The sequence below is a fragment of the Phoca vitulina genome, unplaced genomic scaffold (genome assembly GCF_004348235.1).
Source record: "Phoca vitulina isolate PV1807 unplaced genomic scaffold, GSC_HSeal_1.0 scaffold8, whole genome shotgun sequence".
NCBI lineage: Eukaryota > Metazoa > Chordata > Mammalia > Carnivora > Phocidae > Phoca > Phoca vitulina.
In genome coordinates, this window is record NW_022589711.1 from 71,275,345 (window position 1) to 71,293,082 (window position 17,738).

The 17,738-nt window shown below is 45.2% G+C and overlaps 1 protein-coding gene across 4 annotated transcripts in view; it reads right to left on the bottom strand.

The window, feature by feature from the left end:
* The window catches only part of GPR160 (G protein-coupled receptor 160), a 47,106-nt gene extending 39,053 nt beyond the window's left edge, over positions 1-8,053 (bottom strand). The window contains exons 1-4 of one of the 4 annotated variants that reach the window (XM_032407240.1): positions 7,848-8,053; positions 7,015-7,146; positions 6,029-6,079; positions 878-964 (exon numbers count right to left, since the gene is read on the bottom strand). The gene's annotated coding sequence lies outside the window, so the exon portion shown is untranslated. Of the gene's footprint in view, positions 1-877; positions 965-6,028; positions 6,080-7,014; positions 7,360-7,847 lie in introns of those variants that run through there. The other 3 variants (XM_032407241.1, XM_032407239.1, XM_032407242.1) reach the window with 3 other exon arrangements.
* Between the last annotated feature and the right edge of the window lie 9,685 nt (positions 8,054-17,738).

Sequence of the window (17,738 nt, forward strand, 5' to 3'; positions counted from 1 at the left end):
CAATATCAAAAAATAAGCACCCACCTAGTTCTCTAATAGTAAGGGAATGGCTCAAAAAAGGTTGAAATAGCATGTTGTTATTACACACCGTATTTGTAATGACATGAAAAAAATGCAGTGGTAAATTTTAATCACAGTATGAGAACTTTGTTAAAATGCTAACATAAAATGAAGTAAATGTTTATAACATGTTAAAATCATTATTTTTTTAAAAAAGCGAAACACAACAAAACTGGCAAGAAATATGCCAAAATGTTCATGTCTTTGGGTCCTTGAACAGTGGGCGTAATAGAGGATTTTTTTTTTCCTTTCACCTTTCCAAAATAAAATAAAATGGAAAGGAAGGAGCCTGCGCGTTGTGAGGATAAAGGGATGCAAGGGTACCCATGGAAAGTGGAGGAGGCGGTGGAGAGAAGCCCATCCAAGGGCCGGTGACAGAGAGCAGGCTTGGGGGCTTATTAGCTGGGGGGTGGGGTGCGAGTGTGAGGCTGTAAGAGAACTCACTGGAACACCTGGCTGGGGGTGGAGGGAGAGAAATGGGAGAAGGAGGACAACTGGTTTAGTGCAGGTAGGCTGGACTGCTGAAGCTACAAGTCTGGATATGGGCCAGGAGGAGGAAGGGGTCCAGCAGCCCACTCCCTTCCTCCCTGACCCCCAGCTGGCGCTTCCACAAGTAGGTCTGGGCAGAAGCTGTCAACAGGGGAGCCCGCAGCCTCAGATGGTTGGAGGGGCTGCCTGTGCCTCCGCCCAGCCTCCCTGGACACAGTGGGTGCTTTCTGCTTCCTAGGAACACCCCGACTATCCATCTCTCCCTCTCCCTCCCCAGGATGTCAGGGCTCCTCAGAATTCCTTAAGGGGGTAAGGAATACACACTCACCTTGACCTCCTCTAATGAAGCCCAGTGCTATGTTCCCGCTCCTGGGCTCATTTCTGGCCCGACTCTCACTTTGCTTTGGCACCTCTCCTGGTAGGCAACGAAAGGCAATAGAAACAAATACAAATAAATCTGCACCACTGGTTGATGATCAAATTAGCTCCTCTGAAAACTACCAAGTGCCATGTAAGTGTTAGTTAATAGCATCTTCCTTACTTCTCCGAGTTAAAGGGTAAACCTGCCAGTGTACCCGCTCTATGATTTCACTTCTAAACAGGGGGCAAGCTGGACACAGGGCTTCATTGTACCTGTGTCAGGATTTCACAAAATTTTTGTAAGCCTCTCCCAACACTCCTATGAGACCCACTTATCCCCAGCTGACGGAGAGGCACTGGTCGCACAGAGTCCTCCATCCGCCACAAGCCACCAGAGAAGGTGGCAGAGGTGGGGCTGGGACTCCTGCGTCTGTCCCTCTATTCCGCGCTGACCTCAGCCTGTTCTTCCACCACAGGATGGAGTCTGCACCCACATGGAATGCCAGGAGATTCCATCGCTCTCCAGAGTCAGTGCAGATTTTAACTCCCCCAACAACAGAGCCAAAGCTCAGGGTTCACTGTCATGGGCTCAGGCCTCGCTCTCTTTGTCAATTCCAAAGCTGCTGCCGCATCAAACACCCTGTTAGCATTTGTCATGGATAACATTTCTCTAAGGCTACAAGGCTGCTCAAATGGGCAGCCCTTGGCTCACTCTGAAAACAGAGGGGTCAGAACTGGGAACCATCTCTCCCCTGTAGCCTGCCTTCTAAAGCCATGGGGGGAAATGCTGCAAATAAAGGCAAAAGTGAAGGAGGCAGGGCTCTACCAACAACAGTAATAGCTAAATCCCGGTGAATCCTTATTCTGTAAGGCTTGATGTGCTATGGAATCCACATAGCTCTACATGATGGGGATTATTATTACATCCGTTTTACAGAGGAGAAAACTGAGGCTCAGAGTGGTTAAAAAAAAAAAAAATTGGTCAAGGACACACAGCTAGGTAGAAAAACCAGAAATAAATCCAGAGATCTGGCTACAGTCCACACCCAGGATCCCTCCACCTCACCTCTGTTAGGTCTGGCCAATAACCAGTCAGCCGCTTTCCCTTGCCATCTGTCTGTTTGACCAGGGACTCAGTAATCTCCTATCTGAGGGAGCACGCACCCACAAACCTGAATCTGAGTTCTGAAAGGATCCAATCAACTGGCTATTCTAGCATTTCCCAAACACCTCAGTCTCTAAACTTGTGTCTTTCAACTAAACAAGGCATTCTACTTACAGCCCTCACTTGTTCTTTTCTATCACCTTACTGTACGTATATGCCTACAGACAGTTCTAGTGACAAAGACCCCAAAACATCACCTGACATTTCCTCAAAACCACTCCACGAGGTTCCATTTGTGGTATTTTCTCTTCCTTTTTGACCCTCCCCCCCACACCCGATCTGTGAACACTCAAGACTTCAGGGGAAGGAAACAAAGATCAAAACAGAAGCTTCAACTGTAATAAAACTCCAGATATAGACAGAGGTGAGAACATCTGTTCCATGACCCTTAACTGAAAGTGTCAAGATGAGGAAATTGGGCCATCCTTCAACTTGTATCACAGAAATCTCTCAAAGGCTGGGCTGTGGGCATCTCAGTTCCTCATTCCTGCAGAGCCCTGGGATGGGGCTGTGTGTAAGCAAGCAGCGTGTAGCAGACCTGTCCCAGGCTGGAGATGCGCGGGCAGGAACGGAGGGTGGGGAGTACCCTTGCAAGTCCTCAGAACCCTCAGAGCAGCTCCAGAGAGCCAACACCCAAGCTCCAGGATCCACGTGGATCCCAGTGTCAGGCTGCTTAAAGAGGGAGGCCTTCTTGGTGCCCCATCCCCACGGGACACCCTGGGGAATCCCAAGGTGCACGAGACCCATACTCCCACTCACAAAGAGTTAGTGGTTTGGGTATTGGGGGCATTCCTTTTCTCCACTGTGGCTTGCCCACAATGCAGCACTCCATCTGTGTTGTAGAGCAGGGGCAGGAACTAAAGTTGTGTGTGATAAGCCCAAGCAGGCAGGGTGCAGGGAAATGACGTACCTTGTACCTCTGACATGCAAACACTGCAGAGAAAACAAGACTCTTCATTCCCTCAAGTGAATATGCACTTTCCCATTTTTCTTGGGACAAGAGCCTCTCGACCTATTTTTTTTTTAAAGATTTTATTTATTTATTAGAGAGAGAGCGAGCACACAAGCAGGGGGAGCAGCAGAGGGAGAGGGAGGAGCAGACTTCCCGCTGAGCAGGGAACCTGATGTGGGACTCGATCCCAGCTGGGATCATGACCTGAGCCGAAGGCAGTGCTTAACTGACTGAGCCACCCAGGCGCCCCTCGACCTATTTTTGTTATTCCCTTTTGGACAGAGGCATCCACAAAAAGACTGCTCACTGTGGGAGAAACAGCACCACTGATGTGTGGGGCCCTGCCTCGAGATGGCAGACGCTTCAGGGAGTAGCGGAGACCAGGGGAACCCGGGGCACTACTCTGCACCAGGGAGGAGGCTGCTCTGTACTGCCTTTGGGAATCCCTGGGCACAGAATATTTCAATCTCCCAATCTGCACCACTGGTTCAGTTTTAACTCTGCTGACCTGATAAAACATCTGTTGGTTGAATATGGCCCATGCCCCCAGTTTGTAACCAAGGCAGTTGAGAGTGGTCAATAAAAGACGGCTTGCCTAGGCTAACCAACTCGGGTGTGGAGCTCAGCTGTCTGCAAAAGGCAGTATTCTTAATTTCAGGAAACAAACTGAGGGCTGCTGGAGTGGTGGGGGTGGGAGGGATGGGGTGGCTGGGTGACAGACACTGGGGAGGGTATGTGCTATGGTGAGCGCTGTGAAGTGTGTAAGACTGTTGAATCACAGATCTGTACCTCTGAAACAAATAATACATTATATGTTTAAAAAAAAAAAAGAAGATAGCAGGAAGGGAAAAATGAAGGGGGGGAAATCGGAGGGGGAGGTGAACCATGAGAGACTATGGACTCTGAGAAACAAACTGAGGGTTCTAGAGGGGAGGGGGGTGGGAGGATGGGTTAGCCTGGTGATGGGTATTAAAGAGGGCACGTATTGCATGGAGCACTGGGTGTTATGCACAAACAATGAATCATGGAACACTACATCAAAACCTAATGATGTAATGTATGGTGATTAACATAACATAAAAAAAAAAGAGGATAGCAGGAGGGGAAGAATGAAGGGGGGGAATCGGAGGGGGAGACGAACCATGAGAGACGATGGACTCTGAGAAACAAACTGAGGGTTCTAGAGGGGTGGGGGTGGGGGGATGGGTTAGCCTGGTGATGGGTATTAAAGAGGGCACGTATTGCATGGAACACTGGGTGTTATGCACAAACAATGAATCATGGAACACTACATCAAAAACTAATGATGTAATGTATGGTGACTAACATAACATAATAAAATAAAAAAGGCAGTGTGGACAGCACAGAGGCTGGAGAATCATGTAAACGCTACAATTCAACAGATCTGAGTTTGAATCCTGGCTCTACTCTTACTAGATGCAAGGCCTCAAGTGAACTATTAACCAACCCCTCTTAGCTACAATTCCATGTGCAAAATGGCTGATGATACCCAACTCTGAGAGATTTGTGAGACTTAAAAAAACGTGTGTGTGTGAAGACTACCATGAACCCTTCATAAATGCCAAATTTCTTTCCCCCATATCTCTAAAGAATTGACGTGGCTGAGTCTTAGCTTCTTTAGATTTCATTGTCCTCATCTGTTAGAAACTAGAATCATGCTCCAGCACCGCTTTCTAACCCCACAGGATGGCATGAAGTGGTGCAGATGAAAGCAGGGTGCTTACAAACTAGAGAAGTATGATTGACCTGATTGCCAACACCTTTTCCTCTCATTTCAAGGCCAACAAAGCACTAATTTGCTTCCCTAATGTGTTTCTACCCTTCCATAACGTGATGCGGGCAGAAGATGGAATCACAGTTGTAGTCATTCCTTAAAACTGCTATTAGCAATCAACTCCTCAGGGCTGAATCCCCCCACCCTCACACAGAGGCCAGGAAACATTAGGTCACTGACCGGTCACTTAAGGGCCCAGCAAGTTTGTTTTCTCTCTCCACGTTCTTGTTTCAGAGAACTGAGGTAGAAAATAAAGTCACTTAACCAGCTGCATCTTTCTTTTACCCACACAAAGAAAACTGAGCCACAGGCCAAACGGCTACACTTAAGTATCATCAAGAATTCACTATGACATTTTCCAACTGTAAGGGATTTTTGTCAGTTCTCATTTTCCCACACCCTGTGACAAAACTGGGACATGCTTTGGCATTTCCTCCACGGACTGACTTATGGCATCTTTACAACTTCTTTCCACTAGTGGAACCACACCAGCAAGGGCTAGGTTGATCTAGCACTTCAACTTTCAACGATCACAGTATCATTTACTTAGTTTTTCTCTTAAAAGCAAAGAGGCATTATAGTCAGTTCCACCGAAGGTACTAAGAAATGCAGGTTTATCCTTTAGGAGTATGCCTCTCCCCAACCCAAATTTTAACAGCCCCCTCACGCAATCGCCACATTCCCAAATTACTGATCAAGCATGACAGAATGAGTAGGAATTGTATGATAAATCTAGAGAAAAAAAATGAGCAAGTTGGATGACTGTATAGATATTACTGCCCACGTCCCTCTCCTTCAAAGCAGGTTCTTGGAAAGCAAAAAGAACAGGGCAGAATGTTTTAGGAGTCAATTCTTTGCTAAATATTTACACATCATGATGCCTGAGGCAAACAAGGTGAAAAGGACAATACAAACAGATAAGATCTCTTTCAGGCAGTAAGTACATCTCCACTGACCCTGTGATTTGTTTTTATAATGTACACTTTTTATTGATGTATAGCATGCTTCCGCAAGTATACACACATCTTAAGTGGGTAAGTCGTGTGTTTACTACTCTGAGCTCTGTTTTTCTGATGAGCATAACTTGGAAAGTATTTGGGCAGTTCACAAAAACTGCTAACACATTCTACACAACCTGTCTGTTGGCACACAATTCAATCCCCAGCTTGCTAATACTCTGTATAAAAAAAGCTGACCCAGCACCCACCTGCATCAACTTGATCCCCTCAGCTCCGTCACACTCAGCAACACGCGATGCCTTCAGAGCAAAAAAACCCAAAGAATAATAAAGCAGCTCCGCGGGAGGGAGAAAAAGAAGACTTTTTAATGAGTCTGGAGAGGCAGGCTTTACACCCGATTTACAAAGAGTGAGGGTCTGCAGAACGAAGGTCTGGAATCTAGAAACACCAGCAGTGCCTTCCAAACCTACCTTCTGCAAAAATAAAGTTCCATCGGTGGTGATGGTGGTGGTGTTACTTTTAAAGGAAAATGCCAAACATACCAAAGTAGAGACAATAGTGTAAGGAATTCCATACCCCACCCTTCATCCCGTTAGCGACAACTCACAGCCAATCTCCTTTGGAGCTCCCCCCCCTCACTTTTCCACTAGCAGCGCTCCCCCAAACTAAATTATTTCGAAGCAAATCCTCCACCTGTATTTCAACTTCAGTATGTATTTCTAAAAGATAAAGCTTTAAAAAAAAAAAAAAAACCATAATCATAATGCCATCACCAAAAATAACAAAACCAATCTTAATACTATCAACTAGCCAGTAAAAATTCCTTTATCAGCTCAATTTTTTATGAACTTTTTTCCTTCAGGATCCAACCAACATTCGCACATTGCATTGCGTGTCAGATCTCTTCAACAGTGTTTAAACTGCAGGTTCCCCTTCCCAGTGATTCTCAGAGCGGCCAGGCTGATCTCTACTGGCAATTCCCAATAATTCAATACCGCGGATACCACAAAAAGATTCCAGTCTTAGAGGCTTGTCAAGAAAATCAGATACGTATATTAAGCAGTCGTTTCTATAATTAAAGAAGTTTAAAAAAAAAAATCTTTAAAGTAGAATTGAAACGATTTGACCCGAGAGATTATTAGCAATTCTCAGAGCCAAACGCTCAATCACGTGTCCTTTGCAATTCTGATCCGTGTGGGTTTATTTCTGGGGTTTGAGCACACCCCCGCCTTACCCGAGTCATTTGCACAAGGTGGGGCGAAGCGAGCGCGTTTCCTCCCTGCTGGACCTTCCTCCGCCGGCTGGGTCCTGGAGGTCGCCTCTGGAATTCCGGGGGTGGGCCCTGCTGCCGAGTCCCTGGGCTCACCTGCTCAGGTGAGAAAAGGCAGCTTCAGCTAACGAGTTCCGGAGGGCAGTCCCAGGTTATCGAGGGAGAATTTTGAGCCAGCCAGGACAGAGGAACCAACCAGGACGCCACGGTCTCCGCGAACAAACAGCCCCGCAAAAACCTTGAGGCTTAATCCCAGCGCCGGGCGCGCGGGGGCACAGTCCCCAACGCCGAAGGGCGAGGAGAGGGAACGCAGAGTCCGCCCCAACGAACACACGTGCGTCTGTGTACGTGACTGATTACACCCACCCCTGGGTGCCAGAAGAATAAAAATTACATACATCATTTCTAAAACATCACCTATTTTCTCATGTTTAAAAGCTATCTCCACTGGAGAGACAGGGTGCGAGTATCTGGCCAACCCAGGCCACCGGGTTTCATCCCCGGGCCCCCGGACCCCAAACCCACGACAGGCAGCCGGCGCGGAGGCTACGCGATAACCCCCAAGCCCAAGCGGTGAGGCTCCCGCGTCTGCAGCTTTCCGCCAAGGGCCCCCGCCCCACTCCACGATCTCTTAAGTGGTGGAGAAACCCCAGCCTCTGAATCCCTGAAAGAGAAATTCGTCTCCCTCCTCGACGCGCCCAGCGCCCGCCGGAGAAGCCGCGAGCGGCTCGGGTGGAACGGACCACCCGAAGCCCGGGGCGGGCAAGCAGCGGCGAACCGCCGGCCCTCGCACTCACCCGACGCGTCGAGGCTCCCGGCTCGCGCTCCGCGTCCCCGGCGCTGGGCGCCAGACCAGACACCTGCTGCGCCCGGCCCCAGGTGACCGCCGGCGGAGGGGCGGGAGCCCCGCGCGCCCGCCCGGCTCCGCCCCGAGCGTTACCAGGAGGAGGGCGGGGGCAGCGAGCGCGGCCCCTGGGATTGCGGTGGGATCCCGCCGCCTCTAGGCCCGTTCCGACCAGGAAGTGCGGGCGTCCGAGCCGGGCAGCCTGTGAGCGCGCACGCCCCGTCGCGACCCCGGTGGGAGGCTGGCCGGAGGGACGCCGCCTGCTGGCGGGGGGGCGAAAGGCGATGGAGGATGGGGAGAGCCGGAGCCTCCCGCGGCTCAGTGAGACCCCCTTCCGCGTACCAGGCCTGGAGGCCCCAGCCCCAACCCAGGGAGCTCCTATATCTGCAGGGTGGGCAGGGGGCCATTGGCAGTTGTCTCCAGATGAAGGTACACACAGGGTGACAGAGCTTGAAACATGCATGCCACCAAGCAGCTGCCTGTAGTGCACTATGAATTCACCTTTTTATATAAAAATCTGCAAATAGCACATTTGCAAATAGCACAATTGCATTGCATTGTCTTTTTTTTCGTCAACAACGGTGCTAAAATGTTGTATTTATTCAGTAAGTATTTGTTGAACACCTACAATTTGCCAGTCGTTTAAACATTTAAAATGTGGCACAATTTCCTCCTCCTTTTCATGCAGAGCCCTGAACGAGGGGAGTTGGCCTGAGCCTCTCTTAACCTCTCAGAGAGCCTGGCCTGGCTTTACAGGGAATCTAGTAAACGCCCGCCAGAGGGTGCAATAAGAACCGAGCGGTGGTAGAAGTAAGTGCGCGCTGCCTAGGGAACCGAGGACCTCCCCAGAGAAGAGTTCCTGAAGAAGGGGAGAGGAGAGCTGTCATGAAGGACTACAGGATTCACCGGCATGTGAAGCGTTCCAGCCGGGATTCCACCGTGAGCAAAGCCAGAAGCAGAAAGCTAGGCAGGGCGTGCATATTCTGATAAGAGGAATGGTATGTGAGTCAGTATAGCTGAGAAGGAGAGGATGTGAGCTGAGTTAGAGCCGGGGCCGTGGGGGGCCAGATGATGCTCCTATAAAAAAGAACAGCTGCCATCTATGGCGTGTATATTAAAACAGGAGCTGGACATGCATCACTTGAAACTAAGCTCACACCCGCCCTACAAGGTAGGGTTATTACTCCCCCAAGAACGAAATGAAGACTTACTAGTGACAGAGTTGGGAAGAGGTGACTCTGAGGGGCTAGCCTCACTCTTACTGACACTTTCCAGGCCAATCCAGCAGGCTGAATTTGTCTTCAGGTGCTCCCAGCATCCCCAGATATCCCCGGAGTGCCTTCTGCTTTCCCTCCATTCCCAAAGCCTGTGTCAGCAACTGCCCTCAGACTCCGCCTGTCTGGAAAAGATTCCAGAGCTGGTGGCTGTGCGCATCAGACGCCTTCCCAAGGAGAAACCCTGTCTCAGGGGCCTGTGGAGGGACTGAGGCAGAGCCCTTGGTTGTTCCCCAATGTCTCTTCTCTCCTTCCATAATAACAGAACTGAAGCTGGATCCTAGGACCACTTAGAACAAAGACTACATTTCCTTGCCTTTCTTGCAACAAAATTCAACAGTGGTGCCCAGAGCCCCTAGAATGCCCCTGATCCTGTAGCACTTCTGAGGTAACTATTCCTCCCCCAACATCTTTGATCTGCCAAATATTCTTCATGGGGCAGACATTGCTCACTGCCTTCCTGATCTCCATTTCCCCTTTCTAAGAGAACCCAGATTTTGTTCAGAAAGGCAATAGGTGGAGTGGGGGCGGCGGGGGGGGCGGGAATGCTCATCTTCCCACAGGTCTTTGCGGGACAGTCAAGATGACTTGATTCTGGCCACTGAGATGTAGGAGGAAGTTGCCTAGCACATCCTGAGATTTTACTTTCCTAATACAGTTGCCACCGCATTTCTCCTTCTGTTTCCTTCCTGCTGTGAGGTGCTTGTAAAGTTGGAGGAGGAGCAGCTGTTTTAAGACACAGGGCAACACACCAGGGGGTGTGTCACAAGCAATTGAATACAATCCTAATGGATACGCTATTCTTTCCCAAGAACAAGCCTCAAAGATCAATCCTGATTAATACCCTCCCTGTTACAGAGTAGTGATAGCAGAAAGAGGATGGGTTTTGGCATGAGATAATCCAAGTATGAGTTTCAGCACTTCCTTTTTTTTTCTTTTTTAGCTAACGACTTTGGACAAATTTGTGAAATTAGATTATGTATTGTAAAGTCAGAAGTTGTCATAAAAAACACAAGGCACAGTGCCTGGCATACAGTTAGTGATTAATAAATGATCACTGAGATATTGAGATAATTCTTATCTAATGGTTTTTAGCCTCCACCAGATGGATACCTGGCCTTATGTGGATTCAGAATCACATATCCACTTTCCAGTTTCATCCCTTAGACAAATCTTTTTGCCTATTCAGATCTTAGGTGCTTTGTAACAGCGAAGCCAATCTTTAAGTAAAAACCATCATTTGTCTAGTATCTTGTTTCCTCAATTTCTAGACTATATTTGCTGTACCAAAAATTGTTTTTAAAAAAAGAATAGAGAGGCGCATGGCTGGCTCAGTCCGTAGAGCCTGCCACTTTTGATCTCCCGGTTATGAGTTTGAGCCCCATGTTGAGCCTACAGTTTACTTAAAAAAAAAATAATAATAATAATAATAATAAAAAAGAATAGAAGTATGTGCTTTGTAGTGACTAGTCATGAATTACGGTACCCTAGTTTGACAAATGCAGGTGCATATTTGTTTGACTCTTTTTAAAATAAGAAACTCTAATTTCAATGCTTCTAGGTTTGCATTTTTAATTACCAAACAAAATGATTTCATGGTCCAAAAACATGCTTTTGTTGAAACTGCATCATATCCCTCTTTGCTGAAATTGAATAGCATTAAAAATGAGTATTATTCGGGGTGCCTGGGTGGCTCAATCGTTAAGCCTTTGGCTCAGGTCATGATCCCAGGGTCCTGGGCTCCCTGTTCCACAGGAAGCCTGCTTCTCCCTCTCCCACTCCCCCTGCTTGTGTTCCTCTCTCGCTGTGTCTCTCTCTGTCAAATAAATAAATAAAATCTTTAAAAAAATGAGTATTATTCGCTTAGATTTTTAATTAAAAAATATGCATGCTTTCAACTACTGCAGGTTTTTTAAATTTAAATTTTAGGTAGTTAACATACAGTGCAATATTGTTTTCTAGAGTAGAATTCAGTGATTCATCACTTACATACAACATCCAGTGCTCATCATAAAAAGTGCCCTCTTTAATTATTTTTTATTTTTTACTTTTATTTTCATTTTTTGGGGAGGGGGCAGAGGGAGAGGGAGAGAGAGAATCTTAAGCAGGCTCCATGCCCAACACGGAGCCCGATTCAGGGCTCAATCTCACAACCCTGAGATCATGACCTGAGCTGAAGGAAATCAAGAATCGGATGCTTAACTGACTGAGCCACCCAGGCACCCCTATAATTTTTAACTTAAAAAAATTACCATAATTTAACCTGGTTAATTATTTAACCTGCCTTCTGTTACTAAACATTTAGGTTATTTTTAGTTTTTCACAATTACAAACAACATTGCCTTGAACATCTTTGTCCCTACACTTTGGCCCATTCCTGTAAGCTGACCACATCTCCCCACTCCACTGCTACCTTCCAATCCTGCCAACTCCAAGCCACTATCCATTTGTTGATTGGATTATTTGAATAGCCTCCTGAATGGCTCCCTGTCCTGCCCTCTTTCAATCCAGCAGCTGGAATAGTCATGTTAAAATGTCAGGTCATATATTATCCCTCTCTGCTCAAAACTTCCCAGTGGCTTCCTTCTCAAATTCAGAGAGAAACCAAAATCCCTACAATGGCCTATAAACCTATACTGTCTGCCCCCAAAGCCATTACCTCTCTGAACCATATCCCACTCTGCTCCAGCCACACTAGCTTCCTAGTGGCCTGTCTATTTTTTTATGTGCCATGTATGCTTCTGCCTCAGGGCCTTTGCACTTGCCATCTCCTCTTTTCGTAACTCTTTTCTTCCAAATACCATAAGACTTAATCTTTTACCTCTTTCTTTTTTTTATTTATTTATTTATTTATTTATTTATTTGACAGAAAGAGACACAGTGAGAGCAGGATCACAAGCAGGGGGAGTGGGAGAGGGAGAAGCAGGCTTCCTGCTGAGCAGGGAGCCCGATGCGGGGCTCGATCCCAGGACCCTGGGATCATGACCTGAGCCGAAGGCAGACGCTTAACGACTGAGCCACCCAGGCGCCCCTCTTTTACCTCTTTCAAGTCTTTACTCACATGAACATCTTCCCTGGCCACAAATTACTAAGTGCCTAACACTTCCTGGTTCCCCTTCCTGCATTCTCCTTTCTCTTTAGCACTTTTCACCTTCTAACATACTGTATCTTTGAAGTGTTTACGTTCTTTACTGTCTGTTTTCTCTCCACCATTCCACCTCAGGATGTGAGTTCCAAGAGGGTAAGGATTTTTCTTTTCTTTTCTTTTTTTTTTTTTGAGAGTAGGGATTTGTTTGTTTATTGCAGTATCTCCAGGACCTAGCAGTTTTCAGTATAGACTTGTTGAGTGATGAAAGTGTGTTTAAATATGTAAGAGAAGTTCCTAGAATAGAAGTACAATTTCTGGGTCACGGGGATTTATGTTTAAAATTTTCATCAACACTTCCAAATTGCCCTTTCAAAAGGTTGGAACAACATTCCTACCAACTGAGCACTGTTTTCCCCTCACACTTACCACTTTGACCACATACCTGTGTTTCTTAAATGTTATTTGAAGGGCTTATCAGACAGAGTGTCAATGACAAACAACAGAATCCACTCTAGCTAATTTAAGCAGAAAAATAAATTTTTTAAAGGGAAGCTCACAGAATCTCTGGACAGACCAGAGGGCCAAATGCACCTCTGCAGACAGGAATAATGCCAAATTGTACCTTGGTGACTGCGCCCATGAACACCCCACTGCTGGTGCCTCTGGGCCCAGATGCCCAGCTTGCCCTCCTGGACCACCTGGTTGATTGTTTACATTGATGATGTCAACCCTGCAACTCATTGTAATAATTCTTGTAATAATTCTTGCTATTGATTACCTTAGTTTGATATTTAAAGGATTCACTGCTCACCAACGATCCATTAAGGAGGCAGTGTCTTTCCCATTCTTAATTCTTTATCTTAGACTGCCTTTTGATTGTCTCAATTTTGCAAGTAACTTTTCCGAGAAGGGTTGATGGGTGCCATATTTTGAGTCACCTCTCCTTATATCTATCATCTCAACTCATTGTCTTTCCTTTACCTCAGGCTTCTCTATTTTCTCAAGCCCATCTTCCAAGTCACTGATTCTTTTTTTCAGACATATCTATACTTCTTACCATTTCTGTTGTGGTTTTTATTTCCAAAATGCTTTCAATGTTACATTTCATTTCTTTCCTGGTTGATGCCATTTTACTTCATCTTACTCTCTGATCTCTTATATCTCTTCCTGAAGCTCTTGAATCATCGGTTCTTTTTAAATTCTTTGGGAGAATTATTTTTCTTAAATATCCTTCCATATGTGTCTCTTTCTTTTAGTTGTGCCAATATGACCTAAGTTGCACTTTCTGTGTTCAACTTACCTCCAGATATGAACAGTTATATCTGGGTCTGCCTGTTGTTCAAAAACAATTTGGAGAGGGTCAGTGGAGTGAGCCGGCATAGTGGGCAGCTTCAAAGTGAAAATGCAGCCTCAGAATGCTCTTGCCAAGTTATCTGTATTGTCCTTGTTCTGGGTGGGAGGAGGTTGCCCAAGTGGGAGAGAGTTGTAATGATTCCTGGATGATAGCTGGTGATTTGGGGTTTAACCGTGCTTCATGGGCTCTGGTCAGCACCTGCCAAGCCAGCTTTGGTTTCCTCTCCCTTCTCATCTCCAAGCAATTTAATTAGATTAGATTTCAGAGAAAATAAAAATGACTCAGGAATTCAGTTTTATCATCAGCTCCACTTTCTTCTGGGTCTGTCCACAATTCTGTTGCTGTTGGGTTTGTTTTGTTTTTGCTTTTAATGGTTAACATTCATGGAGAAGTAAACATGGGCCAGGCATAGTTCTAAGTGTTTTACAGATATTCCCTGATTGAATCCTTCCAACCACCCTCATTTTTACGATCCCCATGTTACAGATGAGGAACCAGAGGCACCAAGAGATGAAAGAACTTGCTCAAGCCACATGATGTACAGAACAGAACAGGGTTTGAGTAACCAGGGCCACTGCACTTTGCCATCCTTGTAAATGAAGAACCTCTCAGGAACCACTAACCTGTTTCTACACTTGCTCTAACCTTGCTCAAGATCCAAAGAGCCACATTTCTTCATCACCCGGGTTTTGGAGGTTGTAGTTATTTCGTTGTTTTTAGATGGACTTGTGTAAGTTTTTTTTTTTTAAGATTTTATTTATTTATTTGACAGTGAGAGAGCACACAAGCAGGGGGAGTACCAGGCAGAGGGAGGGGAAGAAGCAGACTCCCTGCAGAGCAGGTAGCCCGATGCAGAACTCGATCCCAGGACCCTGGGATCATGACCTGAGCTGGAGGCAGACACTTAACCAACTGAGCCACCCAGGCGTCCCTAAGTTTTTTATTGTTGCGTTTTCTCTTGTTCATCTCAGTAGATTTCCTGGAGAAGCCCAGCATATACATAATATACTTCAACTTTTACCAGAAATCTTCAGTAGCATTATTTTCAGGTAAATTGCCAAGTGGCCATTGCCTCCGCTGCCCTGGGATCTCTGGGGTTACTCTGCCCCTATGGCAGCCACTAGTACATATGGCTGTTAAGCCCTTAAAGTATCAGTGGTTCAAACTGACATATGCTGTAACTTCAAAACACACACTGCATAAAGGAAAGAATGTAAAATATTTTCATAATAATTTTGTATATTGATACCATATTGGAATGATAATATTTTATATATATTGGGTTAAATGAAATAGAGAATTAAAAATTAATTTCACAGGTTTCTTCTCCTTACTCTTTACAATGTGGCTACTAGAATATGTAAAATTCTACCTGTGGCTCACATTATATTTTGATCAGATAGTGCTGCTCTAGGGGTCCCTTTTGTGAAGCAATGGTTTAGGCAAGACAGGAGGCAATATGGATCTACAAACAGATGACTTAATTACATTGGTGGTGAACATGCCGGAGAAGAAGAACAAGAGGCAGAGGTGGTATGTTCAAGACACTTACAGGTAGATGCACCATATTCCCTTGTCCACAATCAAAACTTTGCCCCATGGTGCCTTCTTGTCTGCTTGTGCAAACACTGCCAATAATCCACGCCAGTCCTCCCATCTTTTCTGTGCTGCTCCAAACCATACAACTTACTCCTCTTTCTTGTCCCTGTTTCCCCAAGTATCTTGCTGACCAAGTCATGTTTATTTATTCTATTGATTCCCTACATTCTACATTTTATCAACAGAACATAGCATTCAAAATATCCCCAAACGTGTTTGCTTCAACACAAAACAAGAGGGGTAGAAAGTCGATGGCAATATAAATGAAACAGATTGGTTATGAGTTGGTCATGGTTAGAGCAGGGTGATGGGTACAAGGGGGTTTATTATATTATTTGGACTACTTTTGTGTATGATGGAAAATTTCCTTAATAAAAAATTAAAAACAAATTCCCAAATATGCATAATTAATACAAAATTGTTTTTCATGGTTCAGAGTGCACACGTGTCATTTACCCTAACAATTTCACCCTTTTAAAATACAATCAGTTTCCTTTGGGTCAGAACCCATCTGTAGGAAATAAGCAGACAAGATCCACTGCACAATGAAGGAAACAAGCGGAGCTTTCAGTTTGGCCGAGAAGACAGGCTAAGTTCACAGCAGGTAGTGTCTTTACAACTTGCGAGTTTCTAGTTCATATTTCTTTATAGGAAAGATTTGGTACAAAGTCCAAATTCATGGTTAGAGCCTTGGGCCCACAGGACCCTGACCTTATCAGTAACAGGTTTTTCAACAGCTGCTGTTTTCCTATGAAAGTGTGTACACATAGCTCAGAAACCAGGACACCTAGTAGGAAGCACTGATGAATTGGAAAGTGTCCTTTATTTTATTTTTTCTTGCAGCAGTACTCAAAGATTACTTGTTAGCCCCAGCAAAGAGTGTCAGGGCCTGCCATCTGGAGTTGGATTCCCAGGTTTCAAATCCTGGGTGACTTAGAGTTATCTAAGCTTTTAATGTCTTTGTAGTTAAAAAAAAATTGGCAAAATGGGAATAAAGCATATCTCAAAGGGTGTTATAAGGATTAAATGACAGCATGTGTGAAATGTGCTTTTTTATCATACCTGGACCAAATGAAGGACCCAGTAAACGTCAGCTATTATTTTTATAGCAGTTTATGTTTATTCTTAGTTGTTTGACACTTTACAGATTCTCTGGCTAATTAAATATTCTGATTCATATATATAAAACATGAGAAATTACCAATTTTCAAACAATTAGACTGTCTTTTCTACTAGACTCAGCTCTTTGAGGGTGGGATCCGTGTATTATTCAGCTTTGAATCCTTAGTGTTTAGCATAATACAGCTCATAATATTTTTTTAAAAGTCATATTGAATATAACATGTAACACATTGAACAGAATAAAAAAACACTGAAAATTAAAAGCATTGCTCTTGCAGTTATAAAAGGTTTAGGACATTGATCTCTAAGCAATTTATAACATGAAATGCATTGGCTTTTGTGTTTACCTTTCTCGGGCACCTCATTCAACAAATACTTATTAAGTGCTTCTTATACCGAAGGTATTGAATTGCATGCTGGGCCCCTCATCAGGGACTAGGACAGACACAGTTCTTATGCCCATGGAGTTGACTTCTAACAGGGGAGACGACTTTGCATGACTACTTACACAATTATGTCTGTATAACTGGAGGAGAAGCACAGGGTGCAGACATGGGGTGCTGAGCCCCAGGGTTGGGGCCTCTCAGAAGTGATGTGCAGGGTGACAGCAGAAGCAGTAGCAGCTGACGCCGAGCAACAAGGGCAAGAGAAGGGAAAGGAAGGGCTTTCTGGGCACTTGAAAATAGCCCAACGTGAAGGCCTCCAGACCACAAGGAGACAACCGAAAATGCTGGAGGAACTGAGAGAGGGCTAGTGTGGCTGGGTCTGGGAAGGGGGGAATAGCAAATTGTGATCTGTAGTTGGAGAAGTCGACAGGGATCAGATCGTGAAGAAATTCGAATTTTATTCTGAATGCATGAAAATATCCCTCCAAAAAGCTATGACTTCTGGATTTGTTTTAAATAATCCTAGGACATTGAACCAAGTGGGTGGAGTATATATGAAACAAAATTGGCCATTCATTGATCATTGTTGAAGCTACATGCTGGGTACATGATACTCTTTATTTTTGTGAATATTTAAATTCTTCCACAATTAAAAAAAAAAATTCCTCCAGCTACAATGAACAGAAAGGATTGTAGAGGGGTCAGAACAGATGTGAGGGGAACTGACTTTGCTGCAGACCAGGTGAAAGAGAAGATAAGATCTTGAACTGAGGTGATAGTGGTAGGATTTGAGGGAAGTGAAAGGTTCTAGGGGTAATTGGGAACTTGCATAGATAGAACTTGGTGATTGATTATATCTAAGGAAGAGGAAGAGGGAGACATCACCAGTGGGTCCTTGTTGTCTGGCTTGAACAATCAGGTGGAGAAACTCTCATGAGGTTGAGTGACCTGCAAAGGGGGGGATTCTGGGATAGTCCAACTACTTCCTCCCACTAACTCTATCTACCACCTCCAGGTTTAA